The 25,337-nt window shown below is 39.5% G+C and overlaps 1 long non-coding RNA gene across 4 annotated transcripts in view; it reads right to left on the reverse strand.

Moving 5' to 3' along the window:
• The window catches only part of LOC116759365, a 116,758-nt gene that overhangs the window by 88,533 nt on the left and 2,888 nt on the right, over positions 1–25,337 (reverse strand). The window contains exon 3 of one of the 4 annotated variants that reach the window (XR_004351425.1): positions 23,569–23,677. The exons of the other annotated variants lie outside the window; for them this stretch is intronic. This is a non-coding gene — a long non-coding RNA (uncharacterized LOC116759365). Of the gene's footprint in view, positions 1–23,568; positions 23,678–25,337 lie in introns of those variants that run through there. 4 annotated transcript variants of the gene reach the window in all.

The following is a 25,337-nucleotide window of genomic DNA, read 5'->3' on the forward strand; positions in this document are numbered from 1 at the left end:
TCATTAATATTAAAAAGGGGGCACTCCGATGCCTTCCTATCTATACGCAAATTATTATAGAACGGCTTGATTGCTAAAATTAGTGCTGCTCAAGGGCTCACCATCAATCTGGTAGTTCCCAGGGGAGTACCTCACATGTGACCCCTCTCCACCAAACTAAATTGCTCCATGTATAAAACTAAAAGGGAAGTAGGAGTTTTCAGGGGCAGCCTGGGAAGGGGAGAGAGCAGTGAGCATTCCAGGACTTGGAAGAAAAGGAAAAGGATTGAGGAGAGGGTCTCAACAGAGGGAGGGAGGCCCAGCCATATGGCAGCTGACAAGAGCCCTGGAGAAAAGGGTAGCTAGTGATTCATCCCCCGTGTCAGGACAATGATCGCTAATATCCAAGTTTAAATCATTCTCAATTCTTTCCTGAGCTGTAGTCCTGGCTACACCATAAATGACACTAAAAGTCTGCTATCCTAGAGAAAGGGCCAGGCCTTGGGAATTAATGAGGGTTGGAATAACTGTAGAGACCTTGATCCCACATTTTCTAGAGCAAACTTACTATCTGGTCCTGTATTTTACAAAAACTCACATCTCAGGCCAGGTGTCCCAATTTTATTCAAAAAAATACTGTCACTGGGAAAATCAGTCCTATAGGAAAAATGGAAAAGAAAAGACTTTTCTGGGTGGGAGGGAAGGCCCCATGGAGAGCAGATGACAGCACAGACTTGAAAGTAGGTCCAGGCAGCATACTTTCATAGCTTTTGCCAGCAATGTTTAACAGAGAAAAAAATCTTTCTGTATTTTCAATATATTGTATTTGCATCAATAAATCCTAGAGGAACACCAAAGAAGCTTAAAAAAAAAAAAAAGCTACTGTGGGCAGGGAGAAGGGGGAAATATGGCAGACAAAGGCAGGGGTAGGAGTGAGAATTTTCACTATGTACCTTTTATATTATTTGATTTTTAAACCACGTGAATATGTTATCTATTCAAGACTGTAAAAGCAATTAGAAGAAAAAAAGTCTTCCAACCACCACAGCCTTGTGTTCAAGCTGCTTTGGGAGAACAAAAGAATCGAAGCAGAACTCTTGAGTGAAGCAGTGTGGAAAGTGGACAGTAGTCACAGGAAGAATGACACTGTCAGCACAAGCAGGAAATAGGAGCAAGAAGTGACTAAGGGACTTGGGAGTTTCTGGCTCAACTCCTCATCCCCTAAAGCTCTGGAGCTATTTGTAGGGAGGAGATGTTGGGCTTTCATACAATGTGGAATGGGAGCTGGACACTTTGAAAATTTGGACCTAAGAGGAAAGGGTGGCCCTAGAAGAAGGGGAGGACTTGCAGACATCCAGGTGGCAGACACTCGGATTATACCAGCATGACATTCAAGGCCCTTGACAATTTGACCTGATCCTTTCTGGGTCTCACTTCTCTCCTTTACTGGAACACTTTTCTCATTAAGGAACAGTCCAGGCTAAATGTTGAGGACACTAGACAAATGAAAAACTAAGAAGCTCACAGTCTGGTTGATAAAAACTGACTTATAAACAGCAAGGTGTTACTAATGCTCTACTAGGAAAGTGTAAGTTTCCGTGAGGGCACAAGTGAGGAGTGGTCATCTGTGCCCAGGGAAAATCAGGGAATGAGGCTTCACAGTCAAGGCAGAGCTTGAGCCAAGTCCTGGGAGGTGAATGGATATACCAGGAGGTGGGGAGGCGAGGAAGGCATTCTTGGCAAAGTAATTTGTGCACAGGCTCTGAGGGATAACACAAGATGGGGTTTAAAATCTGTGCTGTGCAAGTGACTCCACATGGTAAAAAGGTAAAGGAAGGAGGTATTGAGAAATGCAGCTAGAGAAGCAAGAAGAGAGGCCCTGTGTGCCATGGACTTTATCTTAGACAGTGGGGTGTTAATAAGGGTGAGTCAGAGATCCTGCAGATATTTGCTAACACTGGCTTCAGCAGTGAAAACTGATTGGGTCTACTGGAGGGACGTGAGACTGGAAGTTGGTGAGACGAGTTAGAAGACCATTGCCAATGAGAGAAGAAAGTTGGAGAACGCCTGAAATGAGGCATTCACGTTATACCTTACCATTCTGCTGTGACCGTGCTACCTGTGAGGCCTTGAGCAAGTTACTTCACATCTCTGAAATTTTCATCTGCCAAATTACCTGCTTTACAGTTACCATGATTACTTGATTAAAGGTAGGAACTATTATTCCCCAAACACACTATAAGCCAAGGACATCAGTACTCTCACTTCTGGGGAGTCACAGTGCATTGTGGGTGTTTTAGTTACCTACTGCTGCATGGTAATGTTACCCCAAAATGTAGTGGCTTAAAACAGCAACAACGAGGGGCTTCCCTGGTGGCACAGTGGTTGAGAGTCCACCTGCCGATGCAGGGGATACGGGTTCGGGCCCCGGTCCGGGAAGATCCCACATGCTGCGGAGCGGCTGGGCCCATGAGCCATGGCCACTGAGCCTGTGCGTCCGGAGCCTGTGCTCCGCAAACACGAGAGGCCACAACAGTGAGAGGCCCTCATACCGTCAAAAAAAAAAAAAAAACAAACAGCAACCATGAATCTGTGAGTTGTCTGGGTGGTCCTTCTGGTGGTCTCACTGGGGTTCCCTCATATGGCTGCATTCAGCTGGTGGTGAGCCTATCCTAGGAGTTTTCAGGTTGTAGCTTCATCCTCATGTCTGGGGCCTTGGCAGGATGATCAGAATGTCGGGACCTAACTATCTCCACATGGTCTCTCACTATTCCATTATCTAATCCAAGCTTTAAATGTGGTGGCTGACTTCCAAGACAGTGAAAATGAAAGCTCAAGACCTCTTAAGTTCCAGGGATTTATTGCTATGAAACAAACCATCCCAAAACAACTCAACCATTTATTTGATTTATTTGCTTGTGATTCTGCAATTTGGGCAGTTTAACTCTGCTCCACGTGGTATTGGCTAGGGCAGCTCAACAAAAGCTACAGGATTTAGGGTGCCAGGTTTCGCTCACATGACTGACACCCCAGCTGGGGTAACTGAATGGCAGGAGACTGGCTGGGTTTCTTTCTCTCCACTCCCTCTCTCATCATTCAGTAACCTAGCCTCAGCTTCTTTACATGGAGGCCAGATCCCAAGAGGGCAGAAAAGGACTCTGCAAGGCCTTTTAAGGTCTAAGCCTGTAAGCCATGCTGCATCATTTGCACCACATCCTATTGGTCAATGTATGTCATGGGGCTAGTCCAAACTCAAGGTAAAGGAAGCAGACACAACCTCTTGATGGGGGAGATCGGAAAAGTCAAATTGTAAAAGGGCACATGAAATGCAAGGGGTTAGCTGGCTATCTGGAAATGATCTAGCCCAGTGGGAAAGCACTAGTTTGGGAGATCTACACACTTGGTTACAGATTCTCATTCCACCACTCCTTAACCAATTTCTCTCAAATTTAGTGAACTTAGATTGACTGCCCAGTATCTGGACTATCTTTCTAAGTATGGGTTATCCCCCCTTGTGAACACAGTTTTTTAGGATCCACCACTAGATGTGAACACCTGAGGAAAGATTCTGTGGTAATCGCTCTCTATACAGAATTTAATGATGCCTGGCATTAGTAACAGAGGAAAGCACTCAATAAGTATGTATGTGTGTTGAATTAATAAGTAATAATAAATAAATAATAAGCAACAATATTAGCTATTTACCATATACCAGGGACTGTTCTAAACACTCTAGGTGTATTAATGATTCATTTAAGTATTACAGCCCCATGAGGTAGGTACTATTATTCCCTACTTTCAGGTTAGGAATTTGAGGCACAAAAGGCTAAATAGTTTCCCCAAGATTATGCAGCTAGTGTGTAGTGGCCCTAGATTTGGATCCACTTGATCTGGCTCCAGAGCCTTGCCCTGAAACACCAGGTTTTGCTGTCTTTGTGAAAATGTAAACTGCTGTGAAGACAGGATTGAAAACTGAAGAAACCATGGACTTGGAAAGGGATAGTTATCCCAGACATCAATCATATAGAAGCATTATAGTATGCTGGTTAAGAGTACAGAGTCTTGAGTCAGATACATAGTGATTTAAAGTTCAGCTCCTCCCAGAACTACTCTACTGCTTCAGATGGGATGCTCTCCAAGTCTCAGTTTTCTTATCTGAAAAATAAATCTAAGAGTATTACCTATCTCATAGGACTGTGGTGAGGCTCGAAAGAGATAGAGCAAGTACAGTTCTTATCTTAGTTTTCGTATATAATGAAGGATCAGTGAGTATTCACCATTAATCACATAGATAAGGAAGAGGGAAATGAAACAGTAGGGCAATACTTAAAAGAAAAAAATTAGGGGAGAATGGAGGTACATTTACACTTTATAATGATAAAATTCCATCCACCCCCAAAGTTTTTTTTCAAAACTTTTTATTGATACAAAAAACCTAAGAAGTTGAAAAAGGAAAAGCAATTAAAGCTCTTCATTAGTAAGTCAAGAGAAATTTGAGCATTAAAAATGTTACTGAGCATTATAAATGTCATTCTTTCATCAGGAATGCTGTATTGACCTTCTGGAAGAGGTAGATTATATCAAAAAAGTTTTTAAGGGGCTACTACAAGAAGAAAAAAAGGTTGGGTAAAATAGAAAAGCATTATATATCTCGAGAGTCAAGAGGGCTATTCAATGAGCAAAACACAGAAAATGATAGGTCTATAAGAAAGGAAAAGAAAGAAAACTGCAGCATGCTAAAAAGGTTAACACCCATTTTTAAATTAAGATTTAAGAACACTATAAAGAAAATCAATATGTAAACACCAAGTGATGAAATGTTTGAAACCTGTTAACACAGATTTTATTAAAAGGTCATGCTAGCTAAGTTGAATAAGCCTGTGATTGATATCTGATGAAAGAAAAGTCACAGACGTGGTCACTGGGGTTGTCTACATAATTTTTTTTTGGCACATCAGTGAAGGCTTTACTAGAAAATCAGCAAAACTTCTGTAGAAATAGAAAATGATGCACCTTAAATTTCATTGGCAAAGATGACAGCTGAGAGAATCCTCCTGGAATTCTGCTTTGTCCTTCCTTCGCCCTTCCTTCCTCCCCTCCCTTAGGCAAGGGCAGGGGGAAGAAGAATCTGAATGACAGCAGTGGTGGTGGGGCGGAGGTAGCTGGGAAGCCTCTGAGGCTACTGCTTCCTTGTTTCTATCACACAGAAACACAACCAAAAAAGCGTTTGCTTTTCATGTAGAAATTAGACTTTTTTTTTTTGCTTCAATTATAGATACAAATTTAAGTAGATTATAAAACTACACAGATCTTTCATAAAAGGACTCTCATAAAAGAACTGGCTCTACAAGGCTCCACTAGACTAGAAACTCTACAAGGTACACAGTGTTCCTTTCTTATGTCACATGTTCACTGCAGTTCTGCAGATTATAAATGATCCAGCAGTATAAGCAGTTTTTGGAAAAGCAGCAGAAAACACAATATTTTAGGTATAAAAGCACAGAAGTACTTCAGAAAGAGAAGATAAAATAATATACAAGGCTACTTGACTTTTGTTGGCTAAAACAATGGGATTGATTCATTCAATCATTCCTTCAGCAAATATTTGTGAAATACATAATATGTGCCAGACACTGGGGAGATGGCAATAAACAAGATAAAGTTCCTGGGACTTCCCTGGTGGTGTGGTAGATAAGACTCTGTGCTCCCAATGCAAGGGGCCCAGGTGCGATCCCTGGTCTGGGAACTAGATCCCACATGCATGCCACAACTAAGAGTTCACATGCCACAACTAAGGAGACAACGAGCCACAACTAAGAAGCCCATGAGCCTCAACTAAGGATCCCACCTGCCACAACTAAGACTAAGACCCAGTGCAACTAAATAAATAAATATATAAAAAAAAAAGATAAAGTTCCTGTTCTCTTGAGTCCTGTATTCTAATGGAGCAAAACAGACAATAAACAGAAGATATATAAAAAGTGTTTTGAGTTCTATAAAGAAAGAAAATTCAGCATAAGAAAGAAGGAGAGAGATTATGAATCTTTTTAGGTTTTATCCTCCCCCTTTCAAAGGTCTATCCCCAGACCAAGAACCTGGCAAACAGTAAGTACTCAATAAATCTTTGTTGAAGGACTACCAGAGCTGTCAGTGGTCCCTGGTGAGCACAAGTCTCCAGGGTGTTTGCTGGTGAGCATTCTAGAGTGTGATAGGCCACAGGGACCAGTGCAATAGAAGAACCTACAAAGGAAGCATAAAACTTCTGGGGCCCTCCTCATGTGGTTCCTGCCTGGTGAAGACATCCCTCTACCCCTAGAAGTGATCTCAGGAACACAGGGATGGGCAGGCCTCCTCATCTGGCCACCACATGGGTTGTGAAACAATACTCACTCACAGAAGGTGTTTTCCTTATGCACTTCCTGGGTCTCAACTAATCCCCAGGACACCCTACCCCCTCTCCTTTAGGCCCTTGGGCACAAAAGATCTCCTATTTCTCTGAAAACAGAATTACACTGCCTTTGAGCCAGGGCCCAGAACTTAGAAAAGCCAGTTTATCTTCCCTGGAGGATAAAAGGGCCCAGAATTTAGAAACTTTGAAGGACAAAGACTTTCTTTTATCCACTCTCAACACTGAGTGTGTGTGCGTGTACGAATACCTACGATTCTACCTTTCCTCACCTAGTCACCTGCCCCTCCCTTCTTCAGTGGGCCACCACCTTGCTAATCCTGTTACCTGAACACTTTAGGAAATTTAAATGGTGCTGGAAATCAGTGATATAATTGAATCAGATTTTTTACACAAACAATAATGAGAGAAGATTTGATTTTTGACCAAGGGCCTAAGGAATGATCAGGAAGACCGTGCTTAATCAATTATAAATTATATAGCAATGCCACAGGAGTGTATATACCTAGATGGAGGCTTGTAGCCACAGATCTAATACATTGATTTTTTAAATTTTCATGTCAGTTGAAGGCTACAACATAAATGAGCCTTTTACTAATTGAAGAATCAATCATTTCTATATTTAAAGATAGATACTATTATTAAAATGCTCATTGCACTAAAACATATTTTTAATTGATGGTTCTTCCGAGAGAAGTTTGGAGACAGAAGTGCCACATTTATTACAAAGGGCAAAATAAGCTGACTGAATTGTTAAAAGCTGCAAAGGTGGGACTTCACTGACCAAGAAACAAGGGAATTTCCATGGTCAGGAATGGATACAACTTAATTAAAGGTAATCAGACAAGCTTATGGTTATGTTAAGTAATAAATCAGAAAGTGACTCAAGGTCAAGTGCATAGAAACAAATGGTTCCAAGAAAAGTAGTTGCCTAAGGAGGAATAAAAAATGGGATAACAGGGGCTTACCTACATAATAGCAATATACATTAGCTAGAAAACTATCATCTCTGCTATTCAAATATGGCAGTAAAACAAACTTGATACCACTGTTACGCATATCTCTGGAAGGAAAGGTGTAAATCCAAACTCACAAATTTAAATATACACAATATAGATGGAAACTAACATTTGAGGGTTTTTTTAATACCAGGCATATCCATTATCCTCTTTCATCCTCCTCAAAACACACTGAGATGAACATTAACTTATCCATTTTACATGTACTGAAATTGTCTCACAGGTCTTGTAATGGACCCAAGTTATAAAACTAGCAAGCAGTGGTACACGAATTTGAACCCATGTCTGCCCAATTCCAAAATGCTTATTTATTACACTCCATGACCCAGCTCTTTTATGATCCCAATTAAATAGGCCCTGGCATATGAGACTCAGGCAAGGGTTCTGGGAGCCTGGTGTGGAGTAGAAGACGACTGAACTTTGGACTGTGGAGTCAAGAACCAAAGATATCAAATAACAACAACAATAATGATGATGATAATTTTATATCAGATACCAAGACAGAATGAAGAGCCAAGAAGACAGTGCAAAAATTTACCAAAGAGATGCTAGTGTACCAAGAGGTACTGGTCTTTTGTTGGACACTCTTCCTTTCAAAAACCCCTGGATAAAGAGGGTCTTTAACACCCAGAGGAGTGAGATGGGATAGAAGGAAAAGCCACCATCATCTGAAGGATTAGACAGTATTGAAACCCATTGTACAATAACCACAGGAAGCCAAAGGTCAGGGAGAACTGGGGTCTTTACATCTCTCGCCTGAGATAATAGTAGTAGTAATAATAATACCAACAACAATAGCAGCCACAGCAGCTAACATTTGTTGAAGGCATAACTGTCAAAATGTATGTTAAGCAATTTGAATACATTACATAATTTGATTGTTATATCCCTCCAAGGTGGGTGGGTTTTTTAAAATCTATTTTATATGTAGTAGTGTGTATCTGTTAATTCCAAATTCCTAATTTATCCCTCCCTGCCTTTCCCCTTTTGTAACCATAAGTTTGTATTCTATGTCTACAGTGTTCTTAATATTCCCATTTTACAGAGAAGAAAACTGAAGCTTGTGAAGGAATTTGGTCCCAGAGCTCTTAACCACTATATTATAGATTCTCAGTCACTGCAAATAGATTTCCTATAGAAAGACCCTATCCTCCGTAGGGAAATTTCTGCTTTTAACAAAAATTTTATTCTATTTCTTGATAAATGATATCCTGGTCTCATCCTGCCAAGATTTATTAACTCTAATTTTTTTTTTCACCCCAAATATTTAAAAATGCAAGAACCATTCTTAAGCTGTGGGCCATACAAAAACAGATGGTGGGCTGGAGTCTGCTAACTCCTGGTTTTGAGAAAAGATCATGATTATTATCACAAGTAATTTACACCATACTCAGTGAGTGTGTGAGGGTGTGTATGGGTATGCCTTCCTCTCTAGTGTAAAAACACTCCTTTTGGTGCGGCTATATTAAAAACTAGTCAGATGTTCTATGATGGTACTCACCACTTTTTTAGACCCCTAGAAGTGACACTAACAGTAATACCGCTAACATTTACAAAAGGATTAATAGATGCCAATGTCTGTAGTACAGTGATCTTTATGCATTATTTCATGATGTTCTCACAACAACCCTATGAGTTAGGTACTATTATCTTTTTACATTTTATGAGAAAACTGAGGCTTAGAGAGGTGAAATAACTTTCTTAAATGACTCGGTGGCTAGTGACAGAGCTGGGAATTGAATCCAAGCAGTCTATCAGAAACTTATTGCTATTATTAAAATTTTAAGTTAATTCTATGAACTATCTGAGACTAATCCATTTGTACTAGTTCAATAACTAGATACACAATACACATTAATATTCAAACTAAATATCTTTGCCCCCTATTTCTCTATCACAAAATCAAGAAAGTTTTTATTTCCTCCCCAAGGGGTTTACTTAGGATTGGGGATATATTTGACATAACAAAATCTGAAAATCTGCTCTGTCAGCAGAAGCTCTCCTAGATGTGATCTTACTTGCTTTTGCATCATATATGCAACACCTGGGTCTGCCCTCTGCTACGTAGTGCCTCCGGTTATCATGTCTCTTAGGCATTGCTATGAATGCGGCCCCCTAGCTCTGTTGGACCATGGCAATACCATATGGAGATACCAAAACTGGATGTGGCTCTGGGGAAGAGAGAAGCCTGATCTATAAGGCCAAACATATTTACCTCCAGTTTACTTACTCATGGCTACTTTCTCCTCAGCACACAGCAGTTCTCTCCCACTCTCATTTCCTCTTTTTCCCCACCCAATGAAAACCTCATCTGATGACACTGCCTTCAGGTTTCAAGAGGTACCAAGGAGCTGTAACTAATCAGCTTGGCAAGTTTAAGATTTATATCAACCAAATATAAAGGGAGAGTAAATTAGGGACAGACAAAAGTTACACTATGATGTTAAATGATGTGAAATCATGCAACACTCAAGAAAATAAAAGGTAAAGATGATAAGATCGTAAGTGAATTTTTCCCTAATTTTTCTATAATAAATAAATTGTTGTTGTAAATTTTTGAAGTTGATGAAAAAATGTTGTGGTCTAGTTTTCAGTAAACATTTTACTATGGGATACAGAAAACAGGACTAGTTTATTTTGGGGAAAAAAATGAATAATGCTATTTAAAGGTTACACTTTGTCAATGAATGAGTTTTTACTTCATTTATTTATTTGGCTGTACTCGGTCTTAGTTGCAGCACAAGGGATCTTTTAGTTGTAGTATGTGGGATTTTTTAGTTGCAGCATGTGAACTCTTAGTGCGGCATGTGGGATCTAGATCCCTGACCAGGGATAGAACCCAGGCCCCCTACATTGGGAGCGCAGAGTCTTAGCCACTGGACCACCAGGGAAGTCCTCGTGCATGAGTTTTTAAAGAGAACTTCACTAAGCATCAGAAAACTCTGGATCTATTTCCTGGCTCATCCATGGTCCATTTGTGCGTCTTGGGCAAATCTTTGACACAGTTTATTCATCTTGATCTAAAAAAATTTTCTCAGAACTAAGATTCTTTGACTTCATATTCCTAGCTCTCTGGTAACTAGTAATATGGATGACCCTTTCCTTTTCCCTACCAGGTATATCCTGAAATACGTAAGTTTATTCTTTAACCCATGTATTCATATATCTATCCATTTGTTAAAGTAACATTTATTGGCAAGTTATTATGTGCCTGACACTTAGCTGAAGCATCTCCTATGATCTGTTGGTTGTCTGAAGATTGTTTTCTAGGTAAATTTCTCAAGGAGCAACATTCCATGAGTTCGTGCATGTTCACAACTGCTTTGTTTTTCTGTAACTTTTATACTTAAAAGCAAGTTTGGGTATGTATAAAAATCAGTTTGATATCTTCTTTCCTTGGTTATCTTAAATATGTTTCCCTACTGTCCTATGCTGTGGATCAATCTGATGAATATATGATTTTATTTTTCCTTTATAAGTGACTTGTTCTTTGTGCCTGAACATCCAGAATTTTTTCTTTGTTGTCCAGTCTTACCAGAGTATGTATTGGTGTTGACAATTGTGGGTTCATTTTCCAATGGACCATGGATGGTGTGCTCTTTCAATATAGATGTTCGATTTTTTTTAATTTTAAGAAAATCTTGCATTATGGATTTATGTATTTGTTTTGTTCTATTGCTTTTATTTCCCTCCTCCAACATAAATTGTACTTACGTTGGATCTTCTTTTCCTGTCTTCTGTATACTTTTTCTTTCGAATCCTTTTTTTTTTCCTTTTTTCTTTCTCCTCCTTTGTCAACTTTATTTCCCAAATTCTGTTTCTGACAATGGTGGACTAGGTTGTTTCAGAACAATGTGAAGGTATTTGAAGAATCCTCACTCAGGAAGTGAGGATTTATGGGGATTTTATCCAGAAAATAAGGGAATCCCAGAGCCTGGTATGTGTCATTGCTTTCAGCCTTGAGATATTTGCCTATATGAGAACAGTAGCTGAAAAGATGAGAATTTGAGCAAAACTTCTGATAGTTTCAAAGGACTGGAGGAAAATTGGAGTTCTTAGCCATGCAGGGAAGAGGAGATGTATAAATCTCAATTGGGACCAAAAAGGGACACACTTTATGAGTAAGGAAGGGTAAACTGGAAACAGACCAGCCTTTACAATGACTTAAGCTCAGTTTTGAATCATATCCATCCCCAACTGATGTTTAGCCTTCTAAATTCTGAGTTTCCTAATTCTAATACACGCCATTCTTTATAGTTTTTTTAAATTACTGTCTTTTTATTTTATTTATTTATTTATTCATTTTTGGCCACATTGGGTCTTCATTGCTGCACGCACAGGCTTTCTCTAGTGGCGGCAATTGGGGGCTACTCTTCGTTGTGGTGCGCGGGCTTCTCATTGTGCTGGATTCTCTTGCTGTGGAGCACAGGCTCTAGGTGCGCGGGCTTCAGTAGTTGTGGTGTGTGGGCTCAGTAACTGTGGCTCACAGGCTCTAGAGCTTACGCTCAGTAGTTCTGGCGCATGGGCTTAGATGCTCCGCAGCACGTAGGATCTTCCTGGACCAAGGCTCAAACCCATGTCCCCTGCAATGGCAGGTGGATTCTTAATCACTGTGCCACCAGGGAGGTCCTGTTCTTTTATAGTTTTTATTGTTTTTTTAATTTCTTTTAGATAATTCTGTTATATTATTTAGTTTTTATCTGCTTTTTGATTGTATATTGTCTGGAATGCATTATTTAGTCCATTTTTTAAAATATAATAGTATGTTTGGTTTTTGACAATATTCTTTTCTGTTGTTCACATATAAACAATTTGAGTGTACTGTGCTTTTAGAAAGTGGTTCCCTTGTAGGGGGATTGAGAGGCACCATGGTACCTTTCTTATCTTTACTGCTTAGGAGCTCTCCTCTATTGTTATCACAAAGATAGATGATAGACAGACAGACAGATCCACAAATATATATTTAAATAACCACTCTGTGTAGTTATACCCATTTTCTGAGCTCTGCCTTCTCTGGAGTCCTACCTCTCCCCAAAGAGTTTGATCCTTTTCTCTCTTTGCCCTCAGAGTTCCTGTCCTGATCCACCTGAATTCTTTTCACAGTAGCATTTTCCTTAGGAAAGGAGTTTTTATTAGATATTTCTCAGTTCTTTGAGCACTTAAGTCACTGCAGTATCTTCTGATCTCTCCATAGTCCCTTAGTGTGTAGCTGTGTACCTTTTATTCCACTCACCCATAACCGGAGTCTGGAACCTTCTCCTTTTCACTGTTATTCTCACAATATTCACTTGCTGAAAATCCCATTCAAGGAGGGACTTTCTCTTTTTTAGGATTTGTTGGCAGTTGTTGTACTGTAATGTTCATAGAACCATTAAAACTTCTTCTTTCTCCTCCACTAGCTCTGCATAACTGCTAAACCTAGGCATGTCCTGTATGGGTCCTACATCATCTGTGGTTTGGGTAAGGCAGCACCCACTGGTGTTCTGAGGTTCATGGGGGTGTTTTGGTTGGTCTTCTGGAGGATGTTGTGAGTAGAATTTTTTCTTTTGCTATTCTAGTTATTTACCATGTTTTTAGGAAAAGATTGGAAAAATTCAGAAACTATACATAATGATCTTGCCCTGACCTGAAGTCAAGATGGGCTTACTTATTTTTATTTTTATTTTATTAATTTATTTTATTTTTGGCTCTGTTGGGTCTTTGTTGCTGCACGCAGGCTTTCTCTAGTTGTGGCGAGCGGGGGCTACTCTTCGTTGCAGTGCATGGGCTTCTCATTGCGGTGGCTTCTCTTGTTGCAGAGCATGGGCTCTAGGCATGTGGGCTTCAGCTGTTGCAGCAAGCGGGCTCAGTAGTTGCGGGGTGTGGGCTCTAGGGCGCACAGGCTTCAGTAGTTGTGGCACATAGGCTCAGTAATTGTGGCACACAGGCTTAGTTGCTCCACAGCATGTGGGATCTTCCCGAACCAGAAAGATCTTCCCATGTCTTCTGCACTGGCAGGCAGATTCTTAACCAATGCGCCACCAGGGAAGTCCCACGGATGGGCTTATTTTTAAATCAAGGAAACAGTCACTGATTCTCCATTACTCCGTTGTCTTGACTGGCTTCTAACATTATAGTTACTTCTGATGTATTTTCTGTTCAACTTAGTGGAGTGTTTATTAGCTTTCCTAAACATTCTTTTAAAGTATAATCAGCCTCTATCTAAGAGGTGCCCACATTCTGATATTACTTTCATTTTCCTCACCAACTCTCTTCAAATTAATGGTTTCCTTCATTAGCTACCCTCAGAGTATGTACATATATGTTCTGAACAATTTCTTCAATCAATGAGATTCTTTTTCCTTTAAAATTAGACTTCATTTGAGAACTTCCTTATGCTAAAATTGCTGTATTTTCCTCCTAGGCATGTTTCAAATTGTCCTTTATATTTCAGGAGCCTCAGTTAGGATGCTTCCTTTAATATTCAAAGGACTCACTAAATTGAAAATGGTTTCCTCAACTTAATATTGCATTAACTTTGCAGTACACTCCTTCCAAATGAAAACTGGCACATTCAAGCCTGTTACCCTCACACTGCTGGAAACATATCTCTCTGATGAACAGAGGAAAATTACTACATTTCTCTGCGATTTTGTAGACTCCCCTCTACTCTTCAGAACTTATTAGAATGCCCCGTTGCTTTTCTCTAAAGAAATGAAATTAAATGGGGGGGGGGTGGCAGTGGGGAGAGTTGTATCTAGTCTCCAGGAATCTACTACAGGGCTCTGTACTTGACCCTGTTCAGTTTAATTCAATCAACATTCAACTTTCCATGAATACCTCCTATGTGCTAAGTTTTGTGTTAAACAGAAAAGATAAATAAGAAATCATCCTCCAAGGGGGCACTGGAGTTAGATGTGGGTTAGAATCCTCAGCTATTGTTCACTAGCAGGTGACCTGAATTAGCTATTTGATCTCACTGAGCTCAATTTCCCTATCTGATGAGTCCTACATGATACAGCTGTTGTGAAAATTTAACATATATATGCTTTATATATTATATAAGCACATATGTTGTATACATATATAATACATATGTACATAGTTGTATATTTGTAGACATGTAATATATGTAGACATATAATTTTTACAACAGCTGTATCATGTAGGAAATTGGTATGTATATATTAGGCAGTACTCAATAAATGTTTCTTCCTTTTGGATAATGTTATAATATACTTGTAATTTGAAAACATTTCTTCCCCTTTTACCTCTGCAACCACAAAAAATGGCTGTTATATACAGCCTATTGATTTTCTTAATGAAGTGAATTAAAATGGATTATGTTTTAAGATACCACTCCTATCTCAAATTGTGTGATATTTGTAAATGTATTGAGACAACAGTAGGGTTCTTGATATGAGGTCATAAACTCCTAAGGGGTTCAGGGAGTTTTTGCACCTTCTGAAATTGCATGCAAATTGGGTATATTTGTGACTTATGCATCTTTGGAGGGAGGCAATTCATTGCTATCACCAGATTTTTAATGGAACTGAGAAACAAACAAACAAAAGTCAAAAATCATGAGGGTATTATAAAATCACAGCTGAATTCAAAATAGATTATATACTTTTGGAAGTCACACACTGTCTACACAATTTCCTTTTTTATAATGCTTAGCACAGAGCCAGAAAGAGTTAAGAACGTAAATGTTTTTTTTAAAAAATGATAGTAATAGTGACATTCCTTTCTCTACTAGGATTGGCACGTATAAAAATAAGGACTAGAAAATCAAAAGTGCCAGGCCAAATACTGAGAGCAGTGAAAGACCAGAAAACAAAGAAAAAGGAGAGGAGAAAAACAAAATCCCCACCTGCCCCCCCAACCAAACAGAGGAAGAGGAAGAGACGGAGGAGGAAAGAAATAGATTGGAAGAGAAATAGAAATGCAAAGGAGAAGAGGGAGAGAGAAAGAAAAGAAAGTGGTCTGTTCATTGGACTATGGTAGTTTGTTCTTTCCCCTCTAGCCCCCCTCCCCAATAATCTCTTCAAGACAAATGCTCCTTAGAGAAAAAGAAGTTTTACAGACTGAATGAAGGTGCATGAACTTTTAATCTTAGCTTAATTTGATCATGATGCCTTTGGCAAGTCACTGTTTTACCACCTGAATTTTATTTATCTGCAACATCTAGACCGTTAATGTTAGTAAACCAGAAGTCCCCTATCTCTGTGTGAGGTGCATTTCAAAAACTCATTTTAAGGTGATCCAACTTGAAGTATGGATGCATTTTCCTAAAGAAACAATTTAAAAACAGTATCACAGCAGTTCATAGAAACATACTTAACATATAATGGCAGAAAAGGGAAGAGGCCTTTCAGTCAGCTGGGAGCTTGGTAAGCTGGAGCACAGTCTCTTTTCTCATTTCCTTTCTCATACTCTAGGGAGCTTTGTACTCACTCATGTTAATAAATTGGGGGATGTGTCTGTACTTCAAAGATAAAAACCAACCACACAATAAATGGCCATTTGCACATGAGAAGCAAAACTAGTTAACTTTCCTCATCTTTATTCTATCCTTCAACTCTTTCCTGCCCCACATGGGCATGCTTCTTGCCCCTAGAACCTCTCCACATTTTATACAGAGTACAAATTCTGGTCTCCTCACAGAACTAGAGTTCTGGTTCTTCTGAACTCTAGAAGTTTCTTTCTATTCTGTTTTTGTATACCATCTTCAATTTCCATCTAGATCTTTCAGGTTTCAACTATAAAGTGTTATCTTCCTACTTACCAGCCTCCACTTTCCATCCTTAACCCCTACCCCTGTCTTTTCCCCCTATCATTTATATCCTTGACCAAAGTCTAATGTACATGGGAATAAGGAATGTGATCTTGACTGATAATGCTCTTACAGTTGCTTAAACTCTATTTAAATTGCTTATATATTATGGCTCATTATTTTTCTTTCAATACTAATTGCTTCTTCTGATTAGTGCTGCCCAAACAGAAGGAAAGAATTCTGCTTTCCCTCTGTCATCTGCTAACATTGTTCTCAGGGACTGGTTTCTCTGATACAATCCCTGTAGATACTACACATTTTTGGACATGTCCTTGCTTTAGGTTTTGTCATAGGCTGGGTTCCCCAGAGAACAAATTCTGAAACAGAGATCAGAATACATACAGCTTAGTAGGGAGTACTTTTAAGATCAATGCCTGTGAAAGGGAAGAGAAAGAAGCAAGACTGGACAGAAGGAGAAACTGAACTATGATGTAGTCTTAACAAAGGCCTTAGTCAACCCCATGGGGAACTCTGATGGTGGAACGGCCCTAGAGAATATTACAGGTTGAGGTTAGGAGGCTGGTTTTTATACCCCTGTGCTAACTAGTCACTGGATGTGGGTGCCCTGAAAGAAGGTGTGGTCTTGAGTTGAGGCAGGTAGCTGCATCTGAGGCAATTCCCTGAGAGGGTTGGCAGCTGAGGGTTGTCTGTCGGCAGCACTCCCAATAGCTGGGGGATAATTCTTTTAGTCCTGAAGGGAGATCAGAGCAATGCATAACTACGTCCACCTCAGGTTTGCTCCCTTGGATCACATGCACAGTATTGTTTTTATCATTTAATATGTCTGGAGTGAGTCATCATAAAATGCCCCAGAAATGCCCCCACTTGGTGAAGATTAACCTTGCCTGTCAACTTTATTGGGCACTTAGGTATTTCCTATAGACCTGAGACCCTCACTAGAAGGACCAAATGGTGTTTGGGAAGTTGGAACTTAGAGTCAGGCTGGTGTTTTTCTGTGAGCAGGACAAGAAATCACAGTAGTCAGTGAGAGAAGATGACCAGATAACTGAAAGACTGAAGCCAGGTTAGGAAGGAGTGAAGACCCGGTTGTGCCCACTCATCTGTATAAGAGGATGGTGATCCTTGCCTAAGCAGATCTGGGACTAAATAAAGCTCTTTTACAGGCTGGATTTAGCCAAAAGGCTGCAGCTTGTAGATACTTCATTTAAAAGATTAGCATTAAAAACATGAGTCAGGGGCCTTCCCTGGTGGCGCAGTGGTTGAGAATCTGCCTGCTAATGCAGGGGACACAGGTTCGAGCCCTGGTCTGGGAGGATCCCACATGCCACAGAGCAACTAAGCCCATGAGCCACAACTACTGAGCCTGCGCGTCAGGAGCCTGTGCGCCGCAACAAGAGAGGCCGCGATAGTGAGAGGCCCGCGCGCCGCGATGAAGAGTGGCCCCCACTTGCCACAACTAGAGAAAGCCCTTGCACAGAAATGAAGACCCCACACAGCCCAAAATAAATAAATAAATTAATTAATTAATTAAAAAAAAAAAAAAAAAAACATGAGTCAGGAATCTTGTTGGTTTCATTTGCATTTAGCAGGACAAGATTTCTATCTGTGTGACCTTGGGCAAGATTCTAAAACTCTTTATGTGTCAATATCTTCATCTATTAGATGAATGTAATAATAGTAACTGTCATATATGGTTAGGAGTAGGTGATAGTCCAAGTTCAACACTGAGTAGATTGGCACTTATCAGGTTCAGTAAGCAATTTTTGGAATTGTTATTGTTGTTATATTTATTACCATATTGAGTTAATTGAGTATTTTCTGTCAAGCCACTCTTAGCCTAAATTTTGGAGGCAGAAGAATAAGAAAATATTTCGAGTTGTTAAAATTTTAAAACATTAATCAAGGAAAAAGTTGTATGAAGTTTTCTTGTACTATTTTTGCAACTTTTCTGTAAAGTCTGAAATTATGTCAAAATAAAAATTGAAAACAAAAAGCTTTCTGACTTATTTTGCTGGGATTACTTGGGATGGGAGCAGGCATCTAGGAGACTTGACTATTTTTACGCTGCTTAGTTTTATGTAATTAGACCCCTTTAATATATCCCTTAATTTTTGTGAAAATATCACTCTATTTCAGTCATGTTTTGGGGAAAAGAAAGAGTCTGTGTCCATATTTGGGTCAGAGAGAAAAGGGGAACATCATATTCATGGGGTACAGATGAAACGCAAGCAGGGGAAATTAAAGTGAGAAATCTTCAAGAATTAGATGAAAATACAGGAAGAAAGAGCCAGAAAGGCATGTACTGCTATATTTTTTTCCTTATTCCCTTCCTGGAGATTTTTCTTTCCTGGGGAAAAATGAATGATATTTATAAGCACCTACTGTGTGCCAGGCACAGTACTAAGTGCTTTCACATGTTATTTGATTTACTCATAACAATCCTGTGGCAAAAAAACCACATTATTGCCATTTTACAATGAGAAAAACTGAGCATCAGAGAGAATAATTAGGTTTCCCAAGACCACATGGTAAGTGAGGGAGCCAAAGAGAGAGTGCTGCATCGTTTAAGGTCAGATTAGGTTAAAGGTCCATCAGCAAGTGAATGGATACACAAATTGTGGTATATTCTTATAATGGAATACTACTCAGCAATAAAAAGAAATGAACTATTGATATATGCAATATGGCTTCATTTCAAAGTAATTATGCTGAGTGAAAAAAGCCAGATAAAAAAGAGCACACATTGTACGACTCCGTTTATGTAACTCTAGAAAATGCAAACTAATCCATAGTAACAGAAAGTAGAATAGTGGTTGCTTGGAGATGGGATGGGGTGGGGAGTGAAAGGAGAAAACTTTTGGGGGCAATAGATATGTTCACTATCTCGACTGTGGTGATGGTTTCGTGGGTGTATACGTCTGTCAAAATACCATATTATACACACACCTTACGTATATATAGTTATTTCGTGTCACTTATTCCTCAATAAAGCAGTTTTTAAAAACTTGTTATACTACTTACAAGTGCTTAATCTCTAAGATTAGTTTCTTTATCAGTTAATAAGGTTGATAACACCTACTTCAGAGAGTTGATATGAAGATTAAAATAAATCAGTCAGTTAACTGTTTAGCACAGTGCCTAATATAATAGCAAGTAAGTAGCAGACATTATGTGACAAGTCCTAGACTCTGAGTTCTTCCTTCTTAGAGCTTTCTCTACTTTAGTTAGTAATCTTAGTCATTGTTATTTTTATTTATAGCTATAATTCAAACACATCAATCTTACTTCAAAGTCCAAGATATTTCCACTAAACCATGACAAATTTTATGACCTGAGTTAAGGAATGTCATCACCCAATGGGAGTCTTCTGCATAAAAAGCTGGTTTGTTGTAAAGCCAAGTTTGTCCAAGTTGTGACTATTGTAGTCTTCAGCTCCAGAATTTCTCTTTAGTTCCTTTTTATAATCCTCTTTATTGATATTCTAATTTTGTCCATACATCCTTTTCCTCATTTCATTTAGTTCTTTGTCCATGTTTTCCATTAGTTCTTTGAGCATATTTAACACAGTTGTTTTAAAATCTCTGTCTAGTAATTCCAATGTCTGGACTTCCTCAGAGATGGTTTCTACCAATTTATTTCATTGCTTGGAAAGAGCCATACTTTCTTGTTTCTTTGTATGCCTTGTGATTTTTTTGATGAAAACTATTTACTTTCTATTGTAGCATGGTACCTGGAAGTCAGATTCTCTCCCTCTCACAGGGCTTGCTACTTTTTGGTTGTTGAAGGCTGTAGCAATCAGTTTGTTAAATGTTGTTCCCAAACTACTACTGCAAAGACTGCATTCTTTGTCAATGTGGTCATTAGTCTCTGTTCCTTAGCTTGTGTTCAGCTAGTGTTTTGATAGAAATTTCTTTGAAAGCTAGGAACCTACAAGTCTTGGCAAATTGGCTCTGATCTTCAACTTGCCAGGCTTGCACTGTGCCAAGGGATCAGCCTAAGGAAAAGCTTAGGGTCTTCTCAGGTGTTTTCTGAGCATGTGTCTTACCCTGGGTATGTACACGGCTTTCTAAATCCTCGCGTATACATAGCTGCTTTTAAATGTCCTAATTTCCCAAAGAAACTCTCCCCAGTTTTTGCCTTAGACAGTCTACTGTATGTTTCAACCATAATCTCTGCCCCAAGTGTCTGAGGATTGTTAATTTGGCTTGAAGTATTTTCAAGTTCTTTCTCCTGAGTTCTGAAATAGGGGAGACAGAGTGGAACACCTAGCATCCGTCCTTTAGGTTGTCCCCATACTAGTCTGCTTGGGCGGCTGTAACAAAATACCACAGCCTGGATGGCTTAGATAACAGAAATTCTCTCTCACAGTTCTGGAGGCTAGAAATTCAAAAATCAAGGTACCTGCCAATTTAGTTTACCTTCTCACTGTGTCCTCACATGATGGAAAGAAAGAGAGAGAGCGAGTTCTGGTGTCTCTTCTTCTTACAGGGCACTAAATCTATTGAATGAGAGTCTCACCCTTATTGCCTCATTTAACCTTTATCACCTCCTCACAGGCCCCACAGTCACAGTGAGGATTAGTGCTTCAACATATGAATTTTGGGGAACACAATTCAGTACACAGCACCCCCCAACAGATTAGAACAGATTTTACAACAATGTGTGAGCAGGGTCAGCTTTGCTCCCTCCAGAATGGAAACAGTCCCACAGTGGAAACATGGGCTGTTGCCGTTCTAAGATAGCTGCCTTTTTATGACTGCAACAGCTTTATGACCACTGCTGCTTTAAGACTGTTGCCACTTTAAGACTACTGACATTTTATAAGACTGTCCCCATGCAGGGGTAGAGGTAGTGGAAGGACAAGTAAATCACTACAAAATCTTCCTACTTTTTTTTTCACAGCTATTTTGAATTTAATGGGCAGAACACTTCATAAAATAAAGATAGCAGAAAATCAATTTGATTGGGAAATAGCTGGGCTGATAAACTTTGCCACATAATGTACATTACAGATATCAAAGTTTTTTTCTATTACTTATTAATAAACCAAATTATAAAGTTTTAGGGAATTCCCTGGAGGTCCAGTGATTAGGACTCTGTGCTGTCACTGCCGAGAGCACAGGTTCAATCCCTGGTTGGGGAACTGGTCACCTCTCTGGAGGCAGCCACTCTTACCAATTTCTTATGTGGCCTTCCAAAGATGAAACCGCACACCTCAGATTGGGACTCTGAACCCAATCACACCTCAGATGGGACTCGAACCCAGTTGCACTCCAGATTGGACTTGAACCCACAATCTCCCAGTTGAAACCACACACCTGGTCTCAGGGCTCAATGCAACTCAGATTCTTTAAGTCTCAGCACAGAAGGAATTCAGCGAGAGGCAAAGGGATAAGCAAGAAGTAGATTTATTAATATCGGACACTTGTGAAGGATATAAGCAGGCAGGCAAGAAGGCTCTGCACTGAGAACAGGCAGGAAACCAGATTTCTTTAGGGAGATACACATGCCACAGACAGAGTGTGGGTCATCTCAGAAGGTGAGAGGCCCTGGGAGAAACAAACTCTACATAGTGTGGTCGATCTCAAAAGGTGAGAGCAGCCCTTCCTACTATTTTGAAGCGCCTTGATTCAGTGCTCATTTGGTTGCTGTAAACTTTCAACTATTTTCCAGAGTTCTCAAAAATTGATTCTGACTGTTTCTGCTTGTTTTTCCATGTTTCTGTGGGAGAACAAGAGTGGGAAGCTTCCTACTCTGCCATTTTGCTCTTTTTATTCAAAAGACTGAAGCTTTTGCGTTTTTCATAAGTTTTATGTTACTCCTCAGACCAAAGCTTTCAAAATGCTTTTTACTTCCTATAAATGAAAAAAACCATTTAGATCGCTCTTAAATGAAGTGATGAAATGTACTCTAAAGAATGGAAAAATTATCCACTCAAACTAACCTAACAATAAAAAGTGTAACTTAATATAAGAATACAGTGGAGGGATTCATGGAACTCAAGAGCAGTCAGGCCATTTGCGGGACGGGTGTCATGAAAAGTCTGTGAGAAGCTAAAAAATGATGACACTCTCCCCTTTCTTTCTCTGTTTCTGTGAGATCACCAAAGCTCAAGGTCATTTCTCTTCTCAGATAGTCTGCTTCATTTTTCTCTCTCCCTGTACAATGGGTTCCCCTTATCTTGAGTTCACACGTTTGGGTTACAAGCCCCTGTTTGGGTTACAGTTTCAGTGTTCAATAGAGAGAAACTAAGACCTCTCTTCCAATTCTAAATTCTCAGAGGAGAGAATCTGATTGATTCAGATTCCTTCAAGGATCAAACTCTATCCAATCAAGAAGGGAGAAAGGTCCTAGCATATAAACATGGCTGTAAGGACCAAATCTCTAGATGGGAACTGGAGGAAAAAGGAAGAGGAAGAGGGTGCTTCTCAATGGATGATGGACAGAAACCCAACAAAATATCTACCCCAATCCATTCTTAGATTTAAAAACATTTAAATACAACTTAAAAGAAAGAAGAAAACAATTGTGCCACATTATGCAGCTAAAATTTGGAAGTCAGTTCTTTACAATCACAGAGGTAACAAACACATTTATAAATAATTTACTGTTTATGGATTTTAAAGCATCACCTACTCCATTTACAACAAATGTTTTCTGCTTTTGTTGAGCCACCAGGGAATATAATTAAGGAATATTCTGAGTCTTATTCCAGGAAACTAGAGGAACACAGGGTAACCCCAGGGAGCCCAACCTTCTAAGTTGAGTATTTCTCTGGTTCCTCAGTGCCCACAAGGCAGTCTCTGCTTTCAAGCTAACATGTTGTGAGTCATGCTGAGTCTTCTTCCCTTGAGATTAAAAGTATTTCCCAGACTTTCCTTTCTTCTTTATGTCCCCCTCTGCTCCGTTCTCCACCTTTACCCCCTTCATGTGTCAGTCAATCCAGAAAGTAACACTAGCCTTTCCAACTGTCTCAAAATCTTGGTTGATTTTGTGAAGATGTGCAAGGAATAAAAACTGTCTGGAAAATGCTCTCTTAGGTTCCACAGAATGAAAATACTGTAACCTGGCAGGAATTTTCAATATGAGATGAGAAGCTCCGTTGAAAAGCACACTATCTCCAGAAAAGAAAGCTCTGTCTCTTTTTTCTACGTTTCTTCTTCCTATTCAAGTGAATAACGGTGGGAGGTAGCCAGGGTCAACTAAAACCACAAATAATCTGATATCTAGAGGAGTCAGTAGTTTCAACTGATTTAGAGTCACACCTGAATAGCAGAAAACAAGAAAGGAAATACAACAAAACTAGAAGTTTCAATAATTCATCCGTTACATTATCAAGACTTGAATCTTACACTGAAGCTCTGTCTTACTCATCCTCATATGTTTACCTCTGGAGTTAGTCACACCGCCAAATTGTGCATTGTCTCTAATTGCATATTCTTTACCTCTGATGTTCCATTATATAAAGCCTTCCCTTTCGTGCCCAAGTCTTCCTCTCTGAAAGAGAAAGACACGTATTCTACCATTTATTTTCTTGCTCTTGGGTGTAATTTTGCTCTAGAATAAATGCTTACATTCAGACCAAATTATTGGTTAAATGTATGTTTATTACTAAGTATGTTTAACTACCACTGTTACCATAAAGAGGGGCACACACCCAACCATCCATAAAGAGGGGCACACACCCAACCATCCATAAAGAGGGGCACACACCCAACCATAATTACAAATTAAGTCCTGAAAAGAGAAAAGAGCCAGTCATAATTATGTATTCTTTTTAAAGTGCAATCATATTTCAACAGGCTAATAAAATGAGCTCTGACATATAATAACTTACCATCCTTCCATACTCTTAAATCCTAACTGCTTACTGTGAATGATAATATTTTACAAAGGTACACAGTAAAATCAGTTATTAGTTATCACTTCTTGAAAGAAAAATCAATGTTACACACACCTAAAATATTTAATACTCAATTGCTTAAAAATAAAAAAGGACAGGGCTTCCCTGGTGGCACAGTGGTTAAGAATCCACCTGCCAATGCAGGGGACACAGGTTCGAGCCCTGGTCTGGGAAGATCCCACATGCCGTGGAGCAACTAAGCCCATGCACCACAACTACTGAGCCTGCGCTCTAGAGCCCGCAAGCCACAACTACTGAGCCTACATGCCACAACTACTGAAGCCCACGTGCCTAGAGCCCGTGCTCCGCAACAAGAGAAGCCACTGCAATGAGAAGCCCACGCACCGCAAGGAAGAGTAGCCCCCGCTCATCGCAACTAGAGAAATCCCGCACGCAGCAATGAAGACCCAACGCAACCAAAAATAAACTAACTAATTAAAAAAAAAAAGTAGGATAGACATTACAAACCTAATGTAATTAAAAGAATGATACTGTCACATATAATCACATTGACTACCTTTTGAGGCCAGTCAGGATTATTTCCCCCAATTTATGTATAGTGAAATTGAGATTTAGAAGGCTTAGGTGACTTGCTACTCAGCTAATCACTGATAAAACTGGGAGCAGTATTCATGTCTCAAGGGTTCCATTGCTTTGTTCACTATATGTTTCTTCCAGGATTGTCAATGTTCAGATCTCAGTAAGATTCACAATTGATCTCCCTATGATCATGTCAGAAAAACCTGATGTAACACAGGTGTCAGGGATCAAAAATAATACCAGCACTGTATGTTACCCTTTAAGTGAAAAAGATATATTGATTCAACTGTTTACTCATTCAAGCAACAAATAATACGTACAAATGTGTCAGGCATTGTTCTAGGTAGGCTCTGTTAGACCCAGCTACAGTCATTACCTTTGCTGCACAACAAATTATCCCAAAACTTAGTGGCTTGAAACAACAAACATTTATTATTGTACAGTTTCTGAGGGCCTGGAATTTGGGAGTGGCTTAGTTGAGTGGTTCTGGCTCACAAACTCTCTTTGGGTACAATAAAGATACTGACAAGGGATGCAGTCATCTGAAGGCTTGACTAGGGCTGGAGGATCTGCTTCCAAATTCACTCACATGGCTGTTTCCAGGAGTCCTCAGTTCCTAACTGGCTGAAGCCTTAATTATTCATAACATGGGTCACTCTATAAGTTGCTGAATGTCCTTATGACATAACTACCTTTCCCCAGCGAGCAATCCCA

Source organism: Phocoena sinus, chromosome 9 (assembly GCF_008692025.1).
Source record: "Phocoena sinus isolate mPhoSin1 chromosome 9, mPhoSin1.pri, whole genome shotgun sequence".
Taxonomy (NCBI): Eukaryota; Metazoa; Chordata; class Mammalia; order Artiodactyla; family Phocoenidae; genus Phocoena; species Phocoena sinus.